Below are 26148 nucleotides of genomic sequence, written 5' to 3' on the forward strand. Positions count from 1 at the left end.
AGATTACTTTCTCATAGAGGAAAGAGCAAGGAGTCTTGTCATGCAGATGACCTCATCTTCCTTTGGGACTGAAGAGGACCCATGTGGCCAATTACTTCATTGGCACTGATCAGAAAATTCCTGACTGCCAGTTAAGATTACGTTTCTGGGGAAGGTTGAAACTGTAACTAGATTAGGTGTTAAGCCCCAGTTTAGGGGCTTGGCCTAAGTGACACCATTTTGGGCCTGTTGTTTTATTTTTAGCAAGGGATTGGTTTGCACAGCACTGTCTCGTTCTGTACAGTCCAGTAGGGTAGTCAGAAACAACATGTGACTATTTATATTTAAATTAATTAATTTTTAAAAAAGATTTTATTTATTTATTTGCCAGAGAGATGGAGAGAGAGAGAGAGAGCGTGCATGCACGCCCAAGCAGGGATAAGGGCAGGCAGAGAGAGAAGCAGGCTCCCCGCCAAGCAAGGAGCTCAATGCGGGGCTCGATCCCAGGACCCTGGGATCATGACCTGAGCTGAAGGCAGTCACCCAACTGACTGAGCCACCCAGGCATCCATAAATTAATTTAAATGACATTAAAATTCATTTTCTCAGTCACACTGGCCTTATTTCACATGCTTAGTAACTGAATGTTTTAGTGGCACCATATTGGACAACACAGATTATAGAATATTTCTTTCATCATAGAAAGTTCTGTTGAACAGCAATGATCATTGTCTCTCATCATTACCCTAATTGTTCTTTTTTCAGTTAAAAGCATCAATGTGCTGACCTTAACCTTCATCTTCTCTGCCTTCTGGTGTCCTTCTGTTTTACTGACTAATCCCAGCAAATGTTAACATTGCTTTGTCTGTTTGAGTAGATCTTCCTTTGATAGATTTCATAATGTATTTGGTTATTGGTTAGCAAAAAAAAAATACGGAATTGCAATCATTCTTCCAATTATGAATATTTGCTTCACTAGTGTCCAATTTATGCTTTGCTCTCCATTGCTGTTTCTTTCTGCATTTGCAATAAATTTTGTTTCAGGATGAATCATAGTATAATCTTTTGGAAGACATTTTAAACAGCAGCTGAACTCATCATGTGTTATACCAACCATGCCCCTAGTTCAAAGGTCCTCAAACACACAAAAGTGACAACTGCTGCCTGGATGACAGTGATTAAAACTTGCCATAAATGGTGAAACACATCCCAATTTCAGAGCTTTTAAGTATGAAAATAAAGTTCATGTCAGAATTTATAAAAAGTAAAAGCTTTGAATCTAAACTCTACCACTGAAGTCTGTGTAACTATAGACAATTTATCCAACTTCTTCGAACTTGTTTCCTAATCAATAGAACAAGCACAATAATGTCTGCCCCACAGGATGATTGTGTTATCAAAAGTAATTGGGGCGCCTGGGTGGCACAGCGGTTAAGCGTCTGCCTTCGGCTCAGGGCGTGATCCTGGCGTTATGGGATCGAGCCCCACATCAGGCTCCTCTGCTTTGAGCCTGCTTCTTCCCCTCCCACTCCTCCTGCTTGTGTTCCCTCTCTCGCTGGCTGTCTCTATCTCTGTCGAATAAATAAATAAAATCTTTAAAAAAAAAAAAAAAAGTAATAATACCTGTAAATGACTCAGCACTTATTAAGCACCTATTAGGTACAAAGTAAGTTTTCTCTAATTTGGAAACATGGATGAATAAGATTTGGTTTTGTTCTTTAAAAATTCACAGTCTGTGGGGGCACTTGGGTGTCTTAGTGGGTTAAGCTTCTGCCTTTGGCTCAGGTCATGATCTCAGGGTCCTGGGATCCAGCCCCAAATTAGGCTTCCTGCTCAGCAGGGAGTCTTCTTCTCCCTCTCCCTAGCCCCTCCCATGGCCCATGTGCACGTCCTTGCGCTCTCACACTCTCAAGTAAATAAATAAATAAAATCTTAAAAAAAAATGAAAAATTCACAGTCTAGGGGGTACCTGGGTGGCTCAGTCCATTGAGCATCCCACTTTTGATTTCGGCTTAGGTCATGATCTCAGGGTTGTAAGATCAAGCGCCACATTGCACTCATACTCTGAGTGGTTTCTCTCTGCTCTTCTCTCTGCCCTCCCTCATTGCCCTCAATAAATGAATGAATGAATGAATGAATAAAATCTTTAAAAATATCACAATCTAGAATGGAAAACAAACATGAAAATAAATTATATACTGTAGAATAGTAAGTATAATGGTGACTAAGTGAAAGGCTGGAGGTGTGGCACTAGGAAAGACGGACTGATAAACTTATGAAGATGGAAATAAAGGCAGGGGTGGTCAGTGGGGGGGGAAGCTTTCAGAAAGGTCTGTGACTGTGAATCCCTTCCCTCCTTCAACCATGAGTGAATGTCTCCGAACAGAAGCAGTGAATGTTTTTGTTAAGAAATTTGTTCACTTTTATGGCTTTTCAAGAACAAGAATGGGTCATTTCAGGAGTCTTAGTTTGCTTCAAAATAAAATAACAGCCTTTTAGTATATTAGTCTCAGGAAATGGAATGATGGATAGAAAAATCTTCACTCTGTTCTGCCCCCAAAGCAGCTATATTTAGTTACTTACCTGAAGTAATAGAGAATGGATTTATACTTCCTGATCTTATCACTTTCTTTTATTAAGTTTTTAACCTTTTATTGCAAGAAAAATAAGGATGTTTTTGGTAGGTTTTCAGTGACCACCATTCATTGCTTTATATATATACACATACATAATCCTTTTTTATTCCATACAAGTTTAAAGTTATTTTAGGAGGCAAAAAAAAAAAAAACAAAAAAAAAAAAAACAAAAAAAAAAACCAAAAAAACAAACTTAGAATATGCCCTTCTAAACCATTCCTAACATAACTTAAGAAACCTACAGAGAATAAATCAGTCTTCTAAACCATAACAAGTCCTAGGATAAAATGATGTAAATAATTTATGTAGCGTTCAAAGCATTTAATTAAATTAAAAGTGACAATATTTATTTCAAATTGTACGTGTCATATAAATGGTAAGTATTTAGTATGTATCTCTAATACAGAACTCTTCTTTTGTGGCAGATTCCCTCTGCATTCTTGGCCTCGGCCCTGGCGTACCACAGCAGTGCCTCTTGCTCACCCATCCTTCCACACCCCCACATCATGTCATGGTGGGTGGGACTCTTCTGCATCTTTCCTTAAGAATTCCACCAGCTAATCTTCATTTTTCCAACATATTCACTTCACTTCAGACCATGTTACATCTTGTCAACAACTGTCTCGATGTTGTGACTTCAGACATTTCTTTGCCTTCCTACGTGGGCCCATTCCTACGTCTACCAGCTGACATCCACCCTCAATCTCACCCAATTTGTAGGCTTCCATTCTTGTCTATTCCAGTCCCTAGGGCTGGGAGTTGCCCCCACCACCCACTCCAGTCATGATGCCTCATCAACATAGAAAGGATTGGATCTTGTCCTAGCTCCAAAAGAGGAAACACTGAAACTTTAAAGCTAACAACATTTCAGCTTCACGTTATCATTGTGAGTGTAATTGGTGATCATGCTCAAAGTCTTACAGAACGTCTGGTTACATGTTTACAGGCCTTTAAAACCATTACCACCGTCCCTGACAGATCTCCTTGCTCCTGTTCGTGGGGCTGAGGACGTCTTCTTTACAGTACCTGGTGCTGCTTTGGGACTCCTTGAGCCATTTGCCAGAAATACTTCCTTCCATTTTATACTTCAGAGTCAGAAAATGGGAGCAGAGGAAATACATTTCATGCCAAATTACATAGTATCTTTCTTCCGCAGAACTAGCTTTTTTTTTTTTTTTTTTTTTTTTTTTTTTGGAACTTGGGCAGTATGTTTTAGCATCTAGTGCATGCATCCGGTACACACAGAAAGAATGTTCTTAAAACTTCTCTGCTTAGCATATTCTGTATTCAGAGCTAGTATAATAATGTCCTTATTTCATTTTTGAATATCGTATAAGCCTTTTGAACTGCAGTCTACCTGTGTTTGAAGACTGCACCCTATTTGAGTGCCTTCTCTCTGACTTCAGTGCTCCACCCAGCAGCATAGTTTAGCACATTTAGATGGAATTAAGGTCACTGAAAATTTATACAGTTCTATAGGTCTTGAGATCCCCTGCTTAGTATATAATTTATTAACAGCATGAAGATATAATTTAGTCTTATTCTGGTTTATTATTAGCTGAAAACTAGAGGAAGATGAGGCACAGGCTTTATATGAAGCCTTAAAATAATTCCTAGCTGTATAGAAATAAAGACATTCAACAATTTTTAAAAGATTGCTGGGAAGTTTCATGATTTCCTAAGTTTGACCTCTTTCTGAAATCTGTTATCACTTAACTCCATGTCTGTCTCACTTAGGTTAAATCAGGGCATGTTTTCAGATAACAGAGTCCATGAAACCTCATTATTTAAATGTCTAAAGTAATTATCAGTTGGAATTTCTGAATAGGTATCTTACCAACTATTAATATTTACCTATTTTTCTGTATTTTGCACTTGAGTGCTGTTAAAAGCAGGTTTAAACATTAGTTCTCAACAGTTGTTAAACCTACCTTAACCTTTCGTTCTGAAGCCAGATGCAGGTCACTTACTTGCCAAACCTGAGAGTGCAGGGCTGCCCCAATTACATAAACACCAAGGAGAGTATATTTCTACCTCTTCTCTGCTAAAGGGAGAGGTGTGTGCACGTGTGTGTTGTGAGCGCGCCCACAGGCATATATATGATATGAGTGGATGGCTGCATGTGTGTGTTTTCAGGGGGAAAAAAACCCCAAAACTTGTTTTATTTTGGTTGCTCCCTCCTTTTAGTCTTTCAGAATTAGAAGTTAATGGATTTTTTTTCTGTTAATGAAAGTAATACATATTTTATTTAGAATTTGGAAAATAAAAAAGGGCAAAGATTAGAATTAAACTGAACCACACTATTTTTTATTCAAAGAAACCTACTCTTAAATTTTAGTGTATTTCCTTCCAGTCTTTTCTGTGTGTAAACTTTCTGGTGTTTTTGTTAAACAAAATTAGGCAATTATTCTGGATATGCTGTTTGATATTCTGCTTTTTTTTTTTTTACATAATATATGTTTGTATGTTATAGTTTATTCTTTTCTACCATGCCACTAAATGTAATGTATATCAGATTTTATCATATTCAGTTTAACCATTCCCTTATTTGTGGGTATTTATGTGGTGTCCAAGTTATTAAAATTAATGCTTCACTCTGGGGCATCAGTCTTTCCACACATCAGTTGCCTTCTAGGAGTAGAATACGGAAGAAAAAGATGCCCGCATTTTTATCTTGGGGAAATGCCTCACAATTATTTGTAAACTTACTAAAAGTTTATAATGGCCGAAGTATGTTCCCATGCCTTTAAAAAGTGCTGTATAAATTCAGTGTGCAGAGTAGCCAGACAATCTTCATTTGTGTCTAAGCACAACACAGATTCTGAGTAGAACATAAAGTCCTCTGATTTCTGTGCTGTTGCTTTCTCCACCTCCTGCCGAAACTTTTACAAGGTTATCATTGGCCTTCTGGAATCACAGCATGCAAAGATTTCCTCTCTCCCTTGCCCTGTGTGTCACATGGGACGATGTTGATCTTGTGACCAACAGGTTACTTGAGAATCCCAAAGACATTCTCTCCTGGTGTTCTTCCTCCCGCTGAAGAGTCTCACCTTGCTTTGCTGGTTCCACTTCCCTTGCTCTCTCTTTGAAGCTACATATTCCCTCAGGGCGTTCCCAGGCCCTCCCATTGCCTCAGCTACCCTTTCTACAATGACTTTCAAATTTATGTTTCTAGAGAAAAATTATTTTTGATTTTCATAATCACACTTCCAACTCCTTATTAGACATTTGCACTGGTAGCATTGCATGCGGAGCTGGACTTAACTCTCTTCACTTTACTTCCCCCGAACCTCTAATGTCCCTCTAATGCTGTGCTGATTGAATAACATTCTAAATGCAAGTCTGCATATTTGTGAGCTATAAATGAGTCTGGATAATTTCAGACACCATTTTCTTCCACGAGTGGCTTGAATCTTTTGTCAGGTTCAGTTGACCTAAATTATATATCAGCCCAATGTTACTTGTTTGGACATGTAAATTGGTCCTTTACCCAGATGAGAGTCCTAAAATATTTAAGTGCTGAACCTGGAGAGAACCCTTAAAAAACCATCTAGTCTGATTTTTCTCATTTCATGGATAAGACAACTGAGGCCCAAAGAGGAAAACTGGTTTTTTTTTCAAAATCATCCAGCTACCTGGTGGCAGCCTGGCACCAGAAGAGATTTCACCCCCGACCCAGATAATACAACTTTTTTCTGTTTTAAATCCTGCCCCCCTCCCAGTGCAGAATAACATTATTGAGATATTAAAATGTTCTCATTGACTGAGAAGGTCTTCAATCTCTAAAGGAAAAAGGAAAGTGGGCATGGTGGTTAGCAACTTTAGAAAACATTTACAGGCTTGTATTTGAGGCTTTAGAAATTGAAAATTTGTGAACCATCAGGAGACACATGGAGCTGAAGTTCACATTTGTTATATTTCTGCAAATTGGACTTTTCTAAAACAATTTAGGTTTAAAGGCTTGAAAACAATGTTTTCTCGCTCAGATAAACTGTTGTCAAATATTTTAGAATTGCTTTTTTGGATAGTACACCTTCAACGGTTCCCAGGTGCCTGTGAGATAAGATCGAGGCTCTCAATCCCATACAGAACACCTCCCATCCACCCCTGTCTACTGTTGCAGTTTCATCTCCTGTTTATTCCCTCTGCTTCCCTCACACCGGGAGTCTACTCCAGTCACATTAAGTACGTTGCCATTCCCCAGCATAACATTTCACACCCCACTAATGCTTGCCATGCTGTTTCCTTTATTTTAAATTCCCTTCCTTCCCATTCCTATCCCTCCTCCCTGATAGCCAGGCTCCAGCTCATTCTGTATACTGTAGCTCCAGTATCCCCACTGCTCCCCCTGTGAAGCCTCCAGACTGCTCCAGATGAAAGGAATCCCTCCCTCCTGTGATCCTCAATAACTTTATTAAAGACAGTTGTTGGACTGTCTCTCTACTGCCTGTACACCCTGACCACAGGCTGTTTAAACCTTTTCAGGGAGGAGGTGTTGGGTCTTCCTTGCCCTTGCAGTTCCAGCGCCTGGGGAAAGCTAACCCATAACCCTTATCAAAGGAAGATGGTTCAGGGAATGTGGAAAAGGCACCTTCACTGAATATACAAAGTTTATTTTATCAATGCATAAAATAGATACCACCTAGTTTATTTAGTTCCAATAATTTTGTAGACTTACAAGTGATAAATATATTGTTCTCTCACAGTGACTTAAAGTCAGACTTGACAATGACTACTTGATTTAAGATCTTATTACGAAATAGAAAATAATTTCAAATTCCCAAACACCTAGAACCAAGGCTTATAATTTTAAAAATACGATATTATAACTTGCAGCCCAGTGTAATGTTAGCAGTGTCTAGAGTGTCTGGTCCTACCTGCGATATTAGCTCCTTTCTCCCAGTAATTTACGTAAAGCCAAAAATCAGGGTTTGTTTGATGTGTATAATTGTATACAAAAGCTTTGTACATCAAATCTTAAGAACTGTTACTATTATAAGACTACTAAATGGCCAGGATACATTTAAACTTATCCATGCTCTAATTTATATTTCAGTTAAAGCACCATAGGAAAATACCAATTGAGACTGAGGCTTTTTGTTGTACCATACAAACCCAACACAAGAAATCACCCTCTAACTGATTAGTTGGCACTTTAGTCAGAAAATATGTACTTCTAAAAATGCTTGCCTTTATTTTTTTCTTCCTTTAAGCTATGATCTACAGTAAATTCTAGTTGGTCCATCAGCCATTGTTAGTTATTATCCTGCTGTCAGACCTTAGCTTTAACATGTACACTGTCTTGCTGTTGGTAGACAAAACCATTCCAAGTACCAAGAAGAGTTGACTTTTGCATTCGATCACGCCATGTCTTTTAACACTGGGAAATTTAAAGATAAAATAAGAGACTCAGCTCAAGGACCAAGGTTTACCAGGTTGTCTTTTTAAAGTGAATTCAGGGTTCCTGGGTGGCTCAGATGGTTAAACATCTGCCTTCAGCTCAGGTCATGATCTTAGGGTCCTGGGATGAGCCCCGCATCAGGCTCTGTGCTCAGCGGGGAGTCTGCTTCTCCTTCTCCCTCTCTCCTTGCTTGTGCATTCTCTCTCTCTCTCTCAAATGAATAAATAAAATCTTTAAAAAAAAGTGAATTCAATTTATACAATATGCAGTGTTATTTTAATGTATAATGTAATGTACAATCTTATGTTGTCAGGTTGTGCTATACCAGTTAAGTCCTGGAGAATATCACTCAGCCCTCCTTTGATTGGCTTTGAAAGGTGCTGTTACATAGAGCTTATTCATTTCCCTCTCTCCCCACCCCCCCACCCCTACCAAATATCCATTCTCATAGTGAGTAAATGACAAAAATCTCTGCTGAAATGGTTTTTATGTAACATGCTGTTTTATAACAATAATGTGTACTATTGAGAGGCCTTTTTTTCTGGATTATTCAATATCATGCATCTTAATGCATGTTATTGACCATCATCAGCATTAATATGTTTAATTATACTAACAAGCTAACAATATTATTTATATTATATTTGTAATTTCCCTCCCCAGTAATTACCAAAACTCAAGATATTATAATCCTCTGCATACTGAATTTTATTATCTCTGCACTTTGATAAATACTGCCTAGTCGTCAGCCTACGTCATCTTCTCTCCCACAGAATCTGCCATAATTCTGTATTCACTTTTTTTCACCTTATTCACTTTTCCTCATGCAGTGATACCCCTCTAATCCTATCCTTCTCTCCCTGACTCTGCATCCTGTCCACTTTAAGAGGAGCAATTCATCCTTCCATCCATCCATGCCTTATTTACTTATTCTGGATTTATTTATGTAGTCATTCAACAAGTGCCTATTGAACATCAACTATGTACCGTCCACTGGCAGGAATCTAATGGCGGAGTATCCGTAGTTATTGAATAAGACTAATTTTTTAAAGCAAATGTACTTAGAATCCACACTCTGGGCGGGGGAGCAGGGGGAGGACAATGTCAAATGCTATTGTGGGAACAATGATGGTGCAACACAATCCCTGCCTTCTGCCATCATTTAATCAAGAGGAGAAAGACATGTTGACAAATGCAAATAATGCCATGGAGAACCAAGACATTCATCCTGGTGGCTTTGCATTGCAGAGTTTAAATTTTATTTTTGTATCAATTTTACTACTGGTTTTAATATAGCAAGGTCCAGTTTAAATCTCACTTATTCTATAAAGACTTCTCCTACTGTTCTTTCTTATATTTCAGTTCCTATTGCACTTATATCTACCTCACACATTTTAATAAATTTGTGTTTTTAAATTCTGGAGGCGGCAGGTTGTGAGAACACAAAGTGAAAGCACCATTGAGTCCCCTTGCTGTTCTCTTTGCTCTCTTGTGGAGCTTGGACTCAGTTCACCAGCTTCGCCTCTGCATTTAATACATGTTCCATTAACTGATGATTTTCCTTCCAGGATCCCAGTGCAACAGGGATAATAAATTTGTAAAACGTACAAGAAAATTTAGTTCTTTTGATAGTAATGGCCCATAGCCTGGGGTCAGAGCAGGACAAGAGAGCATATGCAAAAGAATTTTCTAAGAAGTAAGTTGCTAAATCTGTATGTCTTGTTCATATACACACTGCTCTTTTTATTATAGCTTTCTGTAATATATTTTCTCACTTAAGAGATATTAAAAATAAAACTTGTAACATGACATTAAGAAAGTGTTTGATCCTTAAAAAAAAAAAAGAAAGAAAGAAAAAAGAAAAATCTTGTGCACCAAAAGGTTGAGAACAAGTCACGTGTAATAAGGGTCTTTATCCAAAAAGTAAATGCATTAGGCTTGATGGTTTTATTTTCTTCACTGACCTTCCTCTTAGTTCTTCAGAGTTACTTTACTTGGAGTTAATTGATCTTTTTCTAATTCTCCTGAAATACAGTGGGAAAATACAGGCTTTGGAATCCGGTGATCTTGGATTTAAATTACAGTTGTGTGAGTGAAGTTAAGTTTCTGAACTTCTATGGACCTTAGCTTCCACATTTAAGACTAACTTTTCCTAGATTTTTTCAGGTATCTGTTTATTCAGTCAACAGAAATTTTTTGAGCATACTGTGTGCTAGAAATCATGCTGAATGTTAAGGTCATAACACCAAGAGGGGGGAAAAACTGAACAGGATCCTGTTCTCATGGTGCCTGTAATCCAGTTGAGGGTATAGACACATGTAGACAATTAATAGTACATCATAAGTATTATCATCGAAAGGTACAATGAAACACATAAGAAAGGTAACAATTATGAGAATTAAGTAAGATAATGTATTTATTGTGTGCCTAGCAGTTCCTGCCTTAGGAGATACTCCATAATATTGTTGTTGATATTTTACCTTCATCCTGTACCCTCCTTGTTTCCAGCTAAAAGGTAAATTCATAAATGGTCTATATTAATATTGTCCCACTGAAATACAACATGAGCTACATATATAATTTTAAACTTTCTAGTAGCCACATTAGAAAAGTAGAAAGAAACATGAAATAGGCGGTGCCCGGGTGGGTCAGTCAGTTAAACATCTGTCTTCGGCTTGGTTCTTGATCTCGGGGTCCTGGGATCGAGCCCTGTGTTGAGCTCCCTGCTCAGTGGGGAGCCTGCTTTTCCGTCTCCATCTGCAGCTCCCCCCCTGCTTGTGCTCTCTCTCACAAATAAGTAAATAAAATCTTTAAAAAAAAAACATGAAATAGGTTTTAATATATTTGATTTATCCCAATATATTTAAAATACTATATCTGAACAGGTAATCAACGTAAGGATTATTTTTTAAATAATTTTTCATTATATATTTTACTGTCTTCAAAATTCCATGGGTATATTTTACTAATAGCACATCTCAGTTTGAATCAGCCACATTTCAGGTGACTAATGGCTACCAAAGTGGATGACACAAGTCTATACTTTCTAACTGACCAGGGTTAAGATTCATGAGAGGCAGTGCACCGTAGGTAGTAAGTATATAACAGACTTTAACTAGTAAACCCAGCATCATTTCCACCCTTTCTCCTCTCTCCTTTCCTCAGGCACTAGGTATCAAAGATAAATTAGAAGCTGTGGATCTTGTCCCCAATTCCAGTCCCCGACTCCAAACACAGTGAGGGAGAAAAGCAATCAGCAGATACTTTACAATACATTATAATTGCTATGAAAGAGATAAAACGCATATAAAATTAGGCGTAAGGATAAAGGAAGGAGTCACCCTGAGATGTCTGCAGTGGTCTGCACGAAGCACTTGAAGCAGAGAAGTCATACTATCCATGTCATGTCAGGTTCCCCTGCTTCAGTGAAGGATATGCTTCCTAGCTCATTTCAGGCAGCAAAGTGCGATGTTCCCATGAGGGGCCTCTCTGGTAACACTAGTGATCTGTGACATACTGGAGGAAAACCAGCTCCCATACTGCTGTGATTAGACATAAAAACACAAATGTACCTCAATAAAACACACAACTGCACTTCCTTTTATTTCCTATCTGGTCCAATTAGTTGTAATGGACTTGTCCTGTATTTTTGTCAGTATGCAAATCTTTCTTCAAAGGATGATTAGAGGCAGTGGCTCAATTTTCTTTTCTTTCTTTCTTTTTTTTTTTTTTTTAAAGATTTTATTTATTTGACAGAGATAGAGACAGCCAGCGAGAGAGAAAACACAAGCAGGGGGAGTGGGAGAGGAAGAAGCAGGCCCATGGCAGAAGAGCCTGATGTGGGGCTCGATCCCAGAATGCCGGGATCACGCCCTGAGCCGAAGGCAGACGCTTAACCGCTGTGCCACCCAGGCGCCCCGTGGCTCAATTTTCTTGTCAACCCAAACCCATTCGTTGTTAGTAACTTGACTAACTCTCTACTCAACTACTGTGGAAAGCTTTTGAAAATCTACTTCATCCCCATGGAGTCTGCTAGCCTCATATTGTGACCCAAAGACGTGAGAGGAATTTTCTAGTATTGTAAAGTTCATATAAGAAAAACCCTGAAAGACTCTTTACCCATTTTCTAAAATAATTTGGATTTAAAGAGATAAAAATACCTTTCAACAAGAGCTGACTTACTATCCATTAGATCTTTTTCAAAGTCCGTGTACCTAATGGTAAATCAGATAAATATAGAGTAAAAATGTCTACCCTTTGACAGATGCCTGCTTAACTGAACTTAGTGTGTAGAGCACCATGGGAACAGAACCCAAACCTAGTTTAGCCTAAAGGGGAGTGAAAGGCTGGATGCCTTCTCTAGATCCTTCCTTTTCTTAGGAGCACAGAATTCCTGCCTGCATTGAGCTTAGGGAATACTTACTTCCAATTAAATTCACACTATTGCTTTACTTCAATGATTGCTTCTTAAAGTGTATTTGTAAAAGTAATGTATAAAATATTGCTAGATCTGAATAGTTAGAAAGTTGTCACTGCTACTTCCGAACAGGGTTTTACAGACTTTTTTTTCTGTGCTCTGAGCCCACAACATTACAACATAATAAGGAAACACTTAGAAAATTCCTGTGGCAGGTATAATTTTATCTAGTGGCAATGAGCATTATGACATAGTCATGAATGGATCCTAGGAAAGTATGCAGTAATATGCGAATGGACAATGAATACTTATTTTGCTCTCAAAAGTGTTTATATTAGAGCTCATAGTTTTATCCTTACCATGGCTACAATAAATTCATAACAGTACAAAATGTTTGTCATGTGAGAAAATGACTCTTCTGAGAGAAAAAAATAAAAATATGAGTCTATCATGGTAGCTTACTATAAAGTTTTATTTATATAACGTTGAAATAAAAGAAATGTTAATTGTTATAATACAAGCATATAACAATCTGAGAATGGTTAGTATCAAGTTTCCTAAGGAAAATGACATTCTATCTTTCTTCTTCATGGGATACTCATAAATCAGTATGTATCAGCCAGCAGTGACAGTTTAAATCATATTTTTTCCGATAAAAATAACTTTGCTTTATTATATTTTACTGGTCCAGAGAGAAAAACATGGAATTAATTTTATGTCCACATTTTAAAGGAAAAATGTGAGTTCAGCGTCTGTGTTTACAGTTTATAAACATTTGAAATCAAACCTACACATAAACTTTCTGTGAATCAAGGTGGCTATACCTAGCTGCTAGTGAGGAAAGTTGAATTTAAATCCTCTTTTCTCTTTGGATGAAGTTACTATCATCTGTGTTAGAAGAGAGCTGGAGATAGGAAAAATCTAGAGGCTGGGTCATGAACTCTTCTCTTCAAAAATGAGAATTCAAATGTATTTTTGAAAAGTCTCATTTTTTTTTTTTTGGTCATTAATATATCTATCAATTGTCTCTTTAGTGTATTGCAGTCTATTTCCAGGTTGAGATAGCCATTTTCAACAAAAATAATTCAGTTACACAATTATTTTTCAAGCTTTTACATATAACGAGCTAATAATTGCACACTTTTTATCTATGACCCTCTGACTGAAGGCAGTTCTAAATTGCAGTGTTTCCTGAAATTATTCACCAATTCCCAGTATCTCTGTGTGTTACAGTATTTTACTAATCAAGAAGATACAAATATTTTCCAGATACATTGTACAGATATTAACCTAAAATAAGTCTTATTGTCTTTTATAGACAATTATCTACATATTGTTTTTAAGTAAACTTTTCCTAAGTCAAATGTGCCAATGGAAAAAAGTCCATTTGCAAGGCTAATTAACAATTGTTAAGAATTTTTTTAATGTGTAAAAATGGGTTTATGAATACTGAATTATTTCAACACTTATTAAAATGATTATTTTTAACAACGAGAATATTTTGGTTTAAAAAAGCTGAAGTAGTTTTGTGTTTAAGATAAACTCTCCCTGGTAATGTTGACATATTTTCTATAATTGTTATGCTTCTCTAATATTACATAACTGTGTTTGACACATTTAGTACACAATTTGAAAAGGCAGCTAAAATTCTGTAGTTTTGAATGAGAATCGCCTCATATATTTTGAAATATTCTTGTGTGAGTTCTGAATAGGAAGTCAGTATGAAACAAAAAGGACTTACTTGATTTCAAGAGAAATTGATCAAAAGATAATACACTACCATCCATGTCTTTGGCTTATGAACTATGTATTGAGTTGTTTACGTTTTAAAGATATATGTTTAATTGAATGATTTTGTCCCTATTGAAATAAGTATCAGAACCAAAAACAATTATCTTTCAGAATAAAATTATTTCAGATTTTGCCTCAGAAATATCTAATATAAGTTTTGGCACTGGAAATAATAAGTAATACTTATTAACTTAAAATGAAACTAAGCCTGTATAAGTTAAAAGTTGAATCTGTGGAAGGAAAAACTCCTTTTTCCTCTGCACATCTCAGATTCATTGACTGGGGGCCTGCAAATTAGACTGACAAAAGATTAACAAAGGAAAAACAAATAGCTTTTTATTAACAGGTGCATCCTGCATTTATGTGGAGTACTCAGTGGTAAGGAACTCAAAAGGCTTTTTTTTTTTTTTTTTTTTTTTGCATTTTAGCAAAGAAAAATAATTTTTTAGAGAAATGACAAGACAAAGGAAAAGACTTTGAGTTTCTAGGACTTTGAACAGATTATAAGAAGGCAAATATATGGGGAAACTAATGGTAGATAAGGCTAGTTTTAGTAAGGTTTGTTTATATATAGTGTCCTCTGGTCTCTGGGCTGATAAAGGTCCAGAGTTGTCTGAAGTCATTAACTTGTGTCCTTCCTGGTAGAGAACGGGGAGCACATGTACAAGTTTATGTCCTGGTTTTAGGCAAAGGGGTGGACAGAGGGCAGAGAGCTTTTCTTTTATCTGCTTCTTCTTGTCTCAGCTCACAATAATCCTTATACCAAAGCAGGATATTTTGGGGTGGCCTATCCTGCTACGTTTAAATCTATATTCCACTTTTGCAAACTGATGAAAAGTTGTGGAAATTATTTAAAATTTTAGAAAAGAATGCTGTTTCTGGGCAGCATGACCTCAGTGGTCAAAAACTCCAATTTGCAGTTCCTTAGTAAAGGAAGAAGTCATTTACATGTTAATTCAATTCTTTTTAAAGATTTTATTTATTTGACAGAGAGTTAAGAGAGCACAAGCAGGGGGAGCAGCAGAGGAAGAGGGAGAAGCCACCCCCCCCCCCACCTGGAGCAGGGAGCCTGACTTGGGGCCCAATCCCAAGACCCTGGGATCATGACCTGAGCCAAAGGCAGATGCTTAACCGACTGTGCCACCCAAGTACCTTATTGTTAATTCAATTTTTGAAAAAAATATGTCATAACAAAAGAGACAAATTAATAGTAAAATCAAATCAAATTTGATCCAGTAATACATTACTTATATACTTATATTAATAATATATAAAATATATATTAAACTAATATTTTGGTATTTTTAAAACTTGCTTTTAATTATACTTTTCCATACATTATATATTTATATATAAATAATATATTTGCACATATCACATATATTGTATAATATTTATATATTTATAGAAGTATTTGAATAGTAAATTTATTTACTTAAAATTTATTTTTAATTCATGTAACTACTAATATACGTTTGTAATTACTAAATAATTAGTTACTTAATTTGGCCAAGAGTTAAAATTAGTTGATTGGTTTATCATTTTAATCTATTTTTGATTTATTTATCTGGCATCAGCTTTACACATTAAAGGTCTAGGAAGAGGGGTGCCTGGGTGGCTCAGTCGGTTAAATATCTGACTCTTGATTTCTGCTCAGGTCATGATATCAGGATGGGGAGATCAAGCCCCAGCATTGGGCTCCACACTTAGAGCTGAGTCTGCTTGGGATTCTCTCCCTCTCCCTCTGTCCCTCCCTCCACCTTGGCTTGCGTGCTCACTCTGTCTCTCTCTAAAATAAATAAATAAAAGTCTAGGAAGAAACCAACCATTACTGAAATGTAAGCTTTGCAACGCTAAATATATACTATCATTGCAAACTTTGTAACACCATAGGGAATAAAACATTATAGCATGGTGTTAGTTGAAAATTTTTAACACATGAAGGAAAAGAATAGGCTTACACACACATACATACACACACCACACAACTACATGTCAATCACTGTGCTCAACTTCTCAAGGAATGCACAATCGTTGTAGGTAGGTAACAAAATTAATAGAATCTTCATAATAAAACATGTCATTGGAGCAGAGGCAATGTTTCTATCAAACATGGGAGAATTAGAATCAGGATAAAGGTAGGGAACATTTCAGTGTAGGAAATGAGCAGGACTCAACATGAGACAAGAAGCACTGTGAAACAGCAGTTTTTTTACACCTGTTATCTAGAAAGGAGAGGTGGAGAAAATGAAGGAAGGAATGTGTTAAAACTGCTTATCCTCTCTTACACCTTACTATGTGTTATACTTACCTCAGTCCTGTGCTATAAGTATTATTGTTCCTTTTTTTTTTTTTTTACGGATGAGGAAATATTCATGCATCTTAAATTATATAAAATCTAACATAAACTGTTTTTGTCATTGATTTTATAATAAATTTTACCCCTTGAAAGAAGTATAAATGCATGAATATTATCTTTCTCAAGTTAAAAGTGAAGCAAGAAATCTACAAGGATAAAAATAAGAGATTAACAAACCTGAATATAACAACACAACAGAAAGCATAAAAGAATTTACATAGGTAGAAAGACTGTCTAGGGGCACCTGGCGGGCTCAGTCAGTAGAGCATGCAACTCTTGATCTCCAGGTTATAAATTCCAGCCCCCTGTTGGATGTAGAGTTACTTATAAATAAATTCTTTTAAATAAAAAAAAGACATCCAAAAAGATAAAGAACACTAAGATAAATGAGCAAAGGACACAACAGTTAATTCAACAACAGTAAAAAGAGAAGAATTTAAATATCTAAAAACGTATGAAAAAATGTTAAACTGAGCTGTTAGCAAAGAAATGCAAATTAAAACACTGAGAGATTTCACTTCAGGTTTTCAAAGAGTTGAAAGACTGCAATCTTCAATACCTAGAGGAAGACCAAGGTTGCTGATGAACACTGATGATTTCCAGATGCTTGGGGATCAATCTATGCTTTCATTTTTATTTTCTCCCATACTACAGATCTGTCCTAAAATATGATTTTCTTATTGTTGCTTTTAGTTTCTAGGGAATTTTGTTACTATTCCTTGAGGGGACTAAAAGCACCCTAGGGTTTCACAACACTAAAGCTCCTGGGAATTAGAAAAGATGTTATTTTTTAAGTGAATGAAAATGATTAGAAACCGCTCTGGCTGAAGGCTGACTCAGGAATTGCTGTGTAAGAATTTATAGTTATAAGATAAAATATACAGAAAAAAGAAGTCTGCTTTTCTTAGTCTGATCTGCGGTTTACATTTGACTATGACAATCGTAGAGAAAATGCCCCCAGAAAGAAATGACTCATGTCGTATTAAGCAATGGGACATCAAGCTGAATGATGAGCATGTTATTTGGCAGGATAAGGGAAATAGCATTCATCAACTTACATCTTGTTTCCCAAAACCACAGAAATGACCAGAAGACTATTTGAACATGAATTCCCAATACTTTAGTTCTACTACCAAGAAATATTTTTTCCAGTCGTGTGTGGATGATGATGTCATATGCCATTTCAACCTAAAAATAGCGTGATCAGCCCAGATCTCAATAGTAAATTTACCTCAAACTAAGGCCACTCCTCATCAGATATTGCCCACAGAATTTTAGCATAGTCTGAATGATTTAATTAAACCACCTCCAGGAACCTAATTGTCTCTAGAACGTTCTTTCTTTTATTAAGAAATTGTGAGAGTAAAAACGCAGGTCTGATTGTACATTTGGGTTTTTTATTCCGCTCCTTTTCACAGCCCTGATAACAACTGATTAAAAAATCAGACCTGCACACTAAATAACTAATTTTAGTTCAATAAAGACTCGACAACATTTTATAATCAATTTTATGAGAGATGATTTGGGCTGAATTTAGTTAAACTGACTGAAGTAAGTAGATAATGGAGTATTTATCTTTGCTGGAAGAGAAACCTAGGTAGCGAGGCTTTCAGCTGCTGCTGTGAAGTTTTAACTAGGAAGCCGCCAGTCACAACGGACCATTATGTTTCTAATTGCCCTTATTAACAGAAGAAAAAGGAGCAAAAGATTTTCTCCGGAGAATCTTAGACAACCTACTGTTTCCAAATAAACTAGATGATACTGGTCAATACACTCTATTTGACAGTTAGGTTTTATCATAAGAACAATAGTAAGTCAGGAAACTGAGCAAACCAAATGCGGTCAAGCATTTCTTCATAAACAAAATGTGGATGTTACTTTCTTTTCTACTTAAACAAGAAGAACTGGCAAACCAAATGTGTTCCTTGGATGTTTTTTTGTTGGGAATTATTTTGTGTTTTTTTTGTTGTTGTTGTTGCTTATTTACCCTTAAGAGTTCTGGGTCTTGGGGTGCCTGGGTGGCTCAGTTGGTTAAGCGTCTGCCTTTGGCTCAGGTCGCGATCTCAGGATCTTGGGATTGAGCCCTGCATCAGGCTCCCAGCTCAGCAGGGAGCCAGCTTCTCCCTTTCCCTTTGCCTGCCACTCCCCTTGCTCCTGCTTTCTCTCTCTCTGTCAAATAAATAAACAAAATCTTAAAAAAAAAAAAAAAAGAGTTCTGGATCTTAAGCATCTACTTATCTGATGAATAATCATCAAACTTTATGCATGTATTTTTGCCTTTATCCACAATAAAGGCTATGGCTTCCTGTACCCACCCTCCGTAGCTGTATTGATACAAGCAGTGCTTCTTCCTAGAATATTCAACACTTAGCATTCTATAGTTGAAACCCTGCTGTTAGGTTTAAAGACATTCTCGCACTTCATATATCAAGAAGATTTCTGCACTTGGCAGAGATTTTTCAAATTTTCCAACCTTGAGCAATTTTTGTGTGTGGCATTAGGTTAAAATGTCCTAATATTTCTTTGTGTGTCTAAAATGTCTTAATATTTCTTTGTGTGTCTGTGCTTGTGTGTGTGTGTGTGTGTGTGTGTGTGTGTGTTCAGGGTGAAGAGCGGGAGAGTATTTTTTCATTGAATCATTCCTTAGTATTATTCAGTTATCTACATTTTCATATCTTAGACTGGTTATTTTTGGTCTTCAGTGCATGTGTCATTCACTACCTCTGTCATGAATATCCATTTCAGTTACATTTATTCTAAATCTCAAAAAGAAAAATATTTTACTGATTTAAAAGTAACTGGAAAGTATTGCCTGATATCAAGAGAGTAAATGATTTACAAAGATGACAAAATGGATCTGTCCAATGGCAAAAAGTATTTGCCCTGGACAGAGTTAACAGTTAAAGAGGTGACTGTATTCAAGACTATTGCAATAGGGGAAGGAAATGGAACTCAACTGCCGTGAAAAAAAAGGGGGGGGGCAGGAAGATTTTTAAATACTGGGGTAGGCTTATGGAAAATCTTTGGAGTACTATGGGGGTGGAGGAAGGGGAAGTTTGGTCAAAATTATTAGGTCATTTACTTATGTTTGCTAATTGGCAGTTATCTAAGTTAGACTCCTACCCTCCTACAGAGACCTGGAGATAAGGTTGGTATCTTTTTGGTGATTTCATCTGGAAGGGATGCCTCCCAACTCCTTGACGAAGACATTTCTGGGTCATGGAAGATTTATATCTCAGAAGCAGAAAAATAATTTACAGTTGCAAGTTTCTAAAGCAAATACCCTGAGAACTGGGAGGTCAGGAGCCCATGGTCAGGAAGAAAACCATAGTCAAGTGTAGTCAAGCTGAGGGGAATGTTCAGGCCAGCTGGGTGACCATGATATTACAAACGTTCCAGATAATCAAACAAGAGATGGTAAACTGCTGGTTGACAAGGGATTTTTCTAGATGCGTGATGTTATGAGGCATAGTTAATATGGAGAGTAAAGTCAAGTTCAGATGTGCAACTTTCATCAGCAGCCTCCAGAACCAGACATGAAATCAGCAGTAGTGTATCATCATGTCATTTCAAGTGTCCTCCTCCTAGTAACTTGGTCAACTGAGTCAACACTGTTGTTTCAGTCTCTGACTTGTCTTTGATCATGGATTACTTGATTCAGTTTGACATTCCTTTGAAGAATTTTCTATCTGATTACAGCATGTAGATGGCCAGTTTCTGTTCTTGGCTTTTTCTCAAACAGCACACACACTGACACATATAGTTCTGCTTCATGGAGGATTTATGTCTCCCTTTTTTTTCCCTCCTCTCTGATAATGTTAAAGCCTAACATAGACAGTGTTTAATTTTTAGTTTGTCATGCTATCCAGTGTTGCTACCAGAACTGAATATAATAATCCCAGTCCTCTTTGAATTACAATTAAAGAGGGCAGGAAAATTTAATATGTTGCCCTCTACTTATTTGGAAACTTATCTGGAACTAGATAGAAACCCGTCTTACTGTGGAGATAGAAGTGTGGTCATGGTCAGTCTTTAATTAGAAGTGAAGTCATGGATAGGTAAGACTGGAGTCTCTGTCTTATTTTTTATAACCTTGAAAGTTAGTAAATATTAAAAAAAAAAAAAGTTAGTCTTGTTCCAGTGTCTGAGTCCTAACCAAGCTTTCTGTGAGTTTCTGGAGGATTATATTCTTAAAATCATGTCTTAGCTCTGAGTTCCTGCCCATCATACTCTTGATCTCACTCACATTTCACTTTTTTTTTGTTTTTTAAGATTTTATTTACTTATTTGGCAGAGAGAGAGAGTGAGCACACAAGCAGGTGGGGGAGCAGCCAAGTGAGGGGGAGAAGCAGGCCCCCCGCCCATGAGAGAGCCCGACATGGGGCTCGATCCCAGGACCCAGGGATCATGACCTGTGCCGAAGGCAGACTCTTAAGCAACTGAGCCAGCCAGGTGCCCTCACATTTCACTTTCTGTAGTTGATCTCTCCAGGCCACCCCAGATGTGGAGCTCAACTCTGCTTCCTTGATCTTTTTAGAAATCTCTCACATAATGCATAGCGGGGTTAACAGAATGTATTGATGCTTTGAGCAATGTGCGTGTGTGGGTGTGGGGTGAAGAAATTTAAAATGCAACATTAAACCTCTTTTGGTCGCATGGCTCTGCTGCGGTTTCTGAAGCTCGGGTGTAAGTGCCGTGCTGTTAGTGGCCCCTGTACTCTGCGCACCTGCTGTATGCACTCTCGGACTTCTGCCACACGGGTGATTACCTGCAGCGATGCTCTGATGGGGCTGTGCAGGTGATAGCAACCCAGAATGGCGCCAGCATCACAGCAGCCACCAACACTATGGCCGTGCCGCCCGGACTGACCTTGTCTACTTTGACAACTCCCCAGAGGTACTGTGTCTTAGACAAGGCTGCAGATTCCCTAGGCACTGCGGGCCGTGTCTGCAGCAAGGCACGGACGGTTGTGAAATCATGGGCTGTGGCTGAGGATATGACGCAGCTCGAATCACCCCTGTCGTCCAGGGTGATTGCACATTCCGCTGGGGCTGTGTGGTGCAGTGCAAGGAGGGCAGAAATATGGCAGACGTCCATACTTGGCAAGGCCCCCACGAAGGCACCGTGGCTGGACCAGAACTGATCGTAGAAATATCTCACTCATCCTTCTCCTTCAAACCTCCTGACTCAAAAGCACAAGATCTTTGCACCCATACCTTCCTTTACCCTCAACTCTGGGCTGCTATATAGCTTCTATTTAAGAACCTGGAGAGTAATCCAGAAGGACTGTGGTGTTCTGACTGGTTCCTTGGCCCTGGGAAGGAGTTGACAGGGCTTGTAAGAAACTGAAAGTCTTCCTGACTGCCCCACTGGAGATTAGAAGGAAGAGTGGAAGAGGTAGGGGTCTTCAGAATGACATAAGTTGCACTAAAGCACATGGTCAGGTCTCATTTCTCCTTTCCTTTGGAAAAAAATATATATTTGTAGAATTACTTTGGCTCCTTGACATCAGTATGTTTTCATAGGTTCAATTATCTTTTGCTTCTTCTTTCCCTTCCTTAAATTTATTTTCATTCCTCATGCAGAGCAGTGTTTATCTTTCCCTTTTGTTTTTCATGATTTTCTTAAAAAAAAAAAAAAAAAAAAACAGGTAAAACTCATAGGGCCTTGCTTTTTATAACCAAACAAAATTATTCAGGTGTTTTCCTTTATATAAACATTCCAATGAAAAAAAAAAATCTGTTACCAGCTATTAAAATAACCATTTTCATCTCTGTGCATAATTTCATGTCTTAGGGTGATCATGTTCTGGGATGTCATGCTCAACATGCTCCAAGGTCACATCAAATTAATTGTACCTGAAAGTTGAATTTCTAACTAGGAAGCAAGGAGAAATTCATGTCATTCATTTAGGGTATCCCTTTGTTCAATACTGCACTAATCAAGAAACATAACTAAGAGTTAGAGCTCTCTTTTAGGGTCAAAGATTTAATCCCCTGTTTTGTTTTGTTTTCTGGATTCTGTATGCCATGATCCTTTCTGACATTATAGCAATCTTTGTACTTCAACATACTTTCATAGTATTTTACATTTCTCACTTTCATTCATTCATTTATTCAACAAGATACCGTTTACTTTGTATTAAGATACCATGGAACTCAAATGAAGTATAGATCAAGGAAACCAGAAAATAAATAGTAAAACTTCGTATGATAAAAAATGCTAATAAAATAAAGTAGGGTAATGGATTGAGTGAAGGGAAGGGGGTAGCTATTTTAGATAACATGGTCAAGCCTCTGTAAACATGTGGTATTTGAGGAGGCATGAATAATGAGGAGTTGATTATGAAAGTATTTAAGGAAGAATATTCCGGGTAAAGGAAAGAGCAAAGATAAAAGCCCCAAAGTGGAATCTGGCTTGACACATCCAGAGAAGAACAGGGAAAATAACAGTGGCAACAACAAAACAAAAACCACCACAAAAACCGGTGTGGCTGGTGTAAGAGAACAGAGAGGAGAATGCTAGGACATGAAATCAGAGAGGTCAGCAGGAATGGAATGCCTTGTAGGCTCTGGTATGGAGTTTGGATTTTTTGCTAAATCACATTGGAGGGTATTTTTTTTAATGGAGTATGATTTTATCTGACTTGTTCTTTCCTTAATCACTTTTCTGTGTGGAGATTATATTTCATCTTGATTATTTTTTTTAACTTTTTTTTTTTTAAAGATTTTATTTATTTATTCGACAGAGATAGAGACAGCCAGCGAGAGAGGGAACACAAGCAGGGGGAGTGGGAGAGGAAGAAGCAGACTCATAGCGGAGGACCCTGATGTGGGGCTCGATCCCATAACGCCGGGATCACGCCCTGAGCCGAAGGCAGACGCTTAACCGCTGTGCCACAGAGGCGCCCCTTATCTTGATTATTTTTAAACTTACCTTAAGGAGTCATTTTAAAACTATTGGTATACTCTCTCCAAATTTCCTGTAGGCTAATTTATTCCATTCATGTTTCTTGAGTGCCTTCTATGTTCCTGGCACTGGACTAGACCTGGAGATTCAACGGTGATAAGGAGGTGATTCCAACACCCAACAGCACACAGCCTCATAGAAAAAGGTTTTGCTCTGTTTTCAATAGACAGTATTGTCCATGTTCTCTGCATTCTTACTAGAACCAACATGATTTTATATGAACTTTTTTCTGGATTTTGGGTATCTGTTTTTAGTCCCATACTGTATTTCTATATCCATTTTATACAAAACAAATGGTTAAGAATGTAATTACCAGACAGAGAAAGAAAAATACTATATAGTGTCACTGCTACATGGAATCTAAAACAAAACAAAACAAGCTCATAGATACAGAGAACAGACTAGTGGTTGTCAGAGGCAGGCAGTGGGAGGTGGGCAAATGGCTGAAAGAGTCAAAAAGTACAAAGTTCCAGTTATAAAATAAATAAATCATGAGGATATAATGTACAGCATGGCGACTATAGTTAATAATACTGTTTTGCACATTTGAATGTTTGCTGAGAGAGTAGATCTTAAAAGTTCTCATCACAAGAAAAAAATTGTCACGTATAGTGATGGATATTAACTGGACTTGTGCTGATTATTTCACAATATATACAACTATCAAATAATTATGTTGCACATCTGAAACTAATATAATGTCAATTATACCTCAATTTAAAAATCTCCAGTTTAAAAAAAAATGTATTTGCACTTTCATCTTATTCTTATTTTTTTTTTCAATTTCATAAGTCTTCCAAATTCTTTTTAGTAGGAAAACTGCTTTCATAGCAGAAAATTGAAAAGTAATAGCACCTGTGTAGAACTTTTTCTCTTTAGCATGGTATTCCAAATTAATTCAAGATTGAAAATATATTAAGTAACTAGGAAATTATCTATAATGCTAGACCACAGAGTTTCTGTGTCAGGTCATTTCTATCCCCTCCCCATATTGAACTGCAAAATTGCAGAGTCCAATTGCCACACAGATTGAGTCAAAGCCTGATTATTTGTGGATGTTTTTTGACCTTGAAGAGCTGGGTGATGAAGCTGAGGGGATTCTTTGAACAGAACACTGGGAAAGAAGCCAAAAGCTGAAGGCAACACAAATTTTCTGTTGAGGTTGATTCTTAGTAGGCGTGGAGCTGGGGCTTTCTCTGCACTTTTGACCATTTGTCTTGTTTCCTCTCTTCCCTTCTCTTTCCAGTGGACTTTAAAATTTTAAGGAATTTTCTTAGTCTGTTTATCAAATAATCTCTAATTCCTTCTATTTGATTTGTACTCCCCCCACCTTCTCTTCTGTTTTTGCCATAGTACAAGAGATATTTGCATTAAACAAGAGTTACTGAAAGACCCTGTCTCTGAAAATCTGTTTTGAAGTTGGAGGAAAAGGCAAGGCAGCTTTCTGAACTTTCCTTCCCCTTGGGTCAAGAATGGTGCTTAATAAATTATTCTCCTCTTCCAAAAGATCTAGCATTTTGACTATTGAACATTTTGGAAACAGTTGTATATTGTGTCTTACAGATCCAGGTTTATTGTAGACCAAGTGCTAGGTAATGAAAATACCTTAGACCTTTTCTCACCTTTGTAAAAAGAACTGTTTATTGATGATAAAATTAGCCAAAGTGTGGCTATAAAAATCTTTTAGATTTCATAAGGAATATGTGCTCTTTTTTTTTTTTTTTAAGATTTTTTATTTATTTATTTGACAGAGATAGACAGCCAGCGAGAGAGGGAACACAAGCAGGGGGAGTGGGAGAGGAAGAAGCAGGCTCCTAGCGGAGGAGCCCGATGTGGGACTCGATCCCGTAATGCCGGGATCATGCCCTGAGCCGAAGGCAGACGCTTAACGACTGCACCACCCAGGCGCCCCGGAATATGTGCTCTTTCCATTCCTACTATAAAATATATATTAAGGACCTAACTTTGGGCAAAGCCTAGATGCTAGAAATACAAAACTCATTGAGATATGAGGATACAAAGATCAGTGAACTATGTGGTCCCCACAGTCCCCACTAACTAATTGTGGAGAAAGATGAGAAAAATGAACTATTATATTACAAATGATAAGGGCTGTAACATTTGAACCAGGGTTATAGAAGTATAGCCGTGGCTACCTGCTAAGAATGATGGTCAGGGATAATACTTACGTGAGTCATAGAAGGCAGAATTTAGCTGGGAAAAGGAAGTGAGAAGTAGGCTCCAGATAAAAGAAACAACATATGCAAAAACCAAGAGTCAAGGGCTTGTGGTAGAGCCTGAGCATGAAGAAAAGTCTGAGCACGGGAGGTTTATGTGAGAAAGGAGATGCACCTAGAGAGATGAGATCATGGCAGACCTAGTATGCCATTCTCACTAGAAAGCAAAAAGAATGGGACAAAAGTTCTGGAAGGGGAAATGAATGAATGAATCTGGATTTGTTGAATTTTTACTATGGTAGTAGGAAATAGGGTGGATTGGAAGGGATAAGTTAGATGCAAAGAGAACAATTAGGAAACCATTGCAAAATTCCAGTTAAGATATGAGATTTTAGCAACAGCCACAGGAATGGAGGGGA

At 37.4% G+C, this 26148-nt stretch overlaps 1 protein-coding gene and 1 pseudogene across 1 annotated transcript in view; both read left to right on the plus strand.

Annotated features, from left to right (window-relative positions):
- MAGI2 (membrane associated guanylate kinase, WW and PDZ domain containing 2) overlaps nucleotides 1–26148 on the plus strand; it is a gene marked incomplete at its 3' end in the record, with an annotated part of 1258801 nt that overhangs the window by 907943 nt on the left and 324710 nt on the right.
- LOC103658659 lies at nucleotides 20969–22178 on the plus strand (annotated as a pseudogene).

This window comes from Ursus maritimus, unplaced genomic scaffold (assembly GCF_017311325.1).
Source record: "Ursus maritimus isolate PB19 unplaced genomic scaffold, ASM1731132v1 scaffold_3, whole genome shotgun sequence".
NCBI classification, from domain to species: Eukaryota; Metazoa; Chordata; class Mammalia; order Carnivora; family Ursidae; genus Ursus; species Ursus maritimus.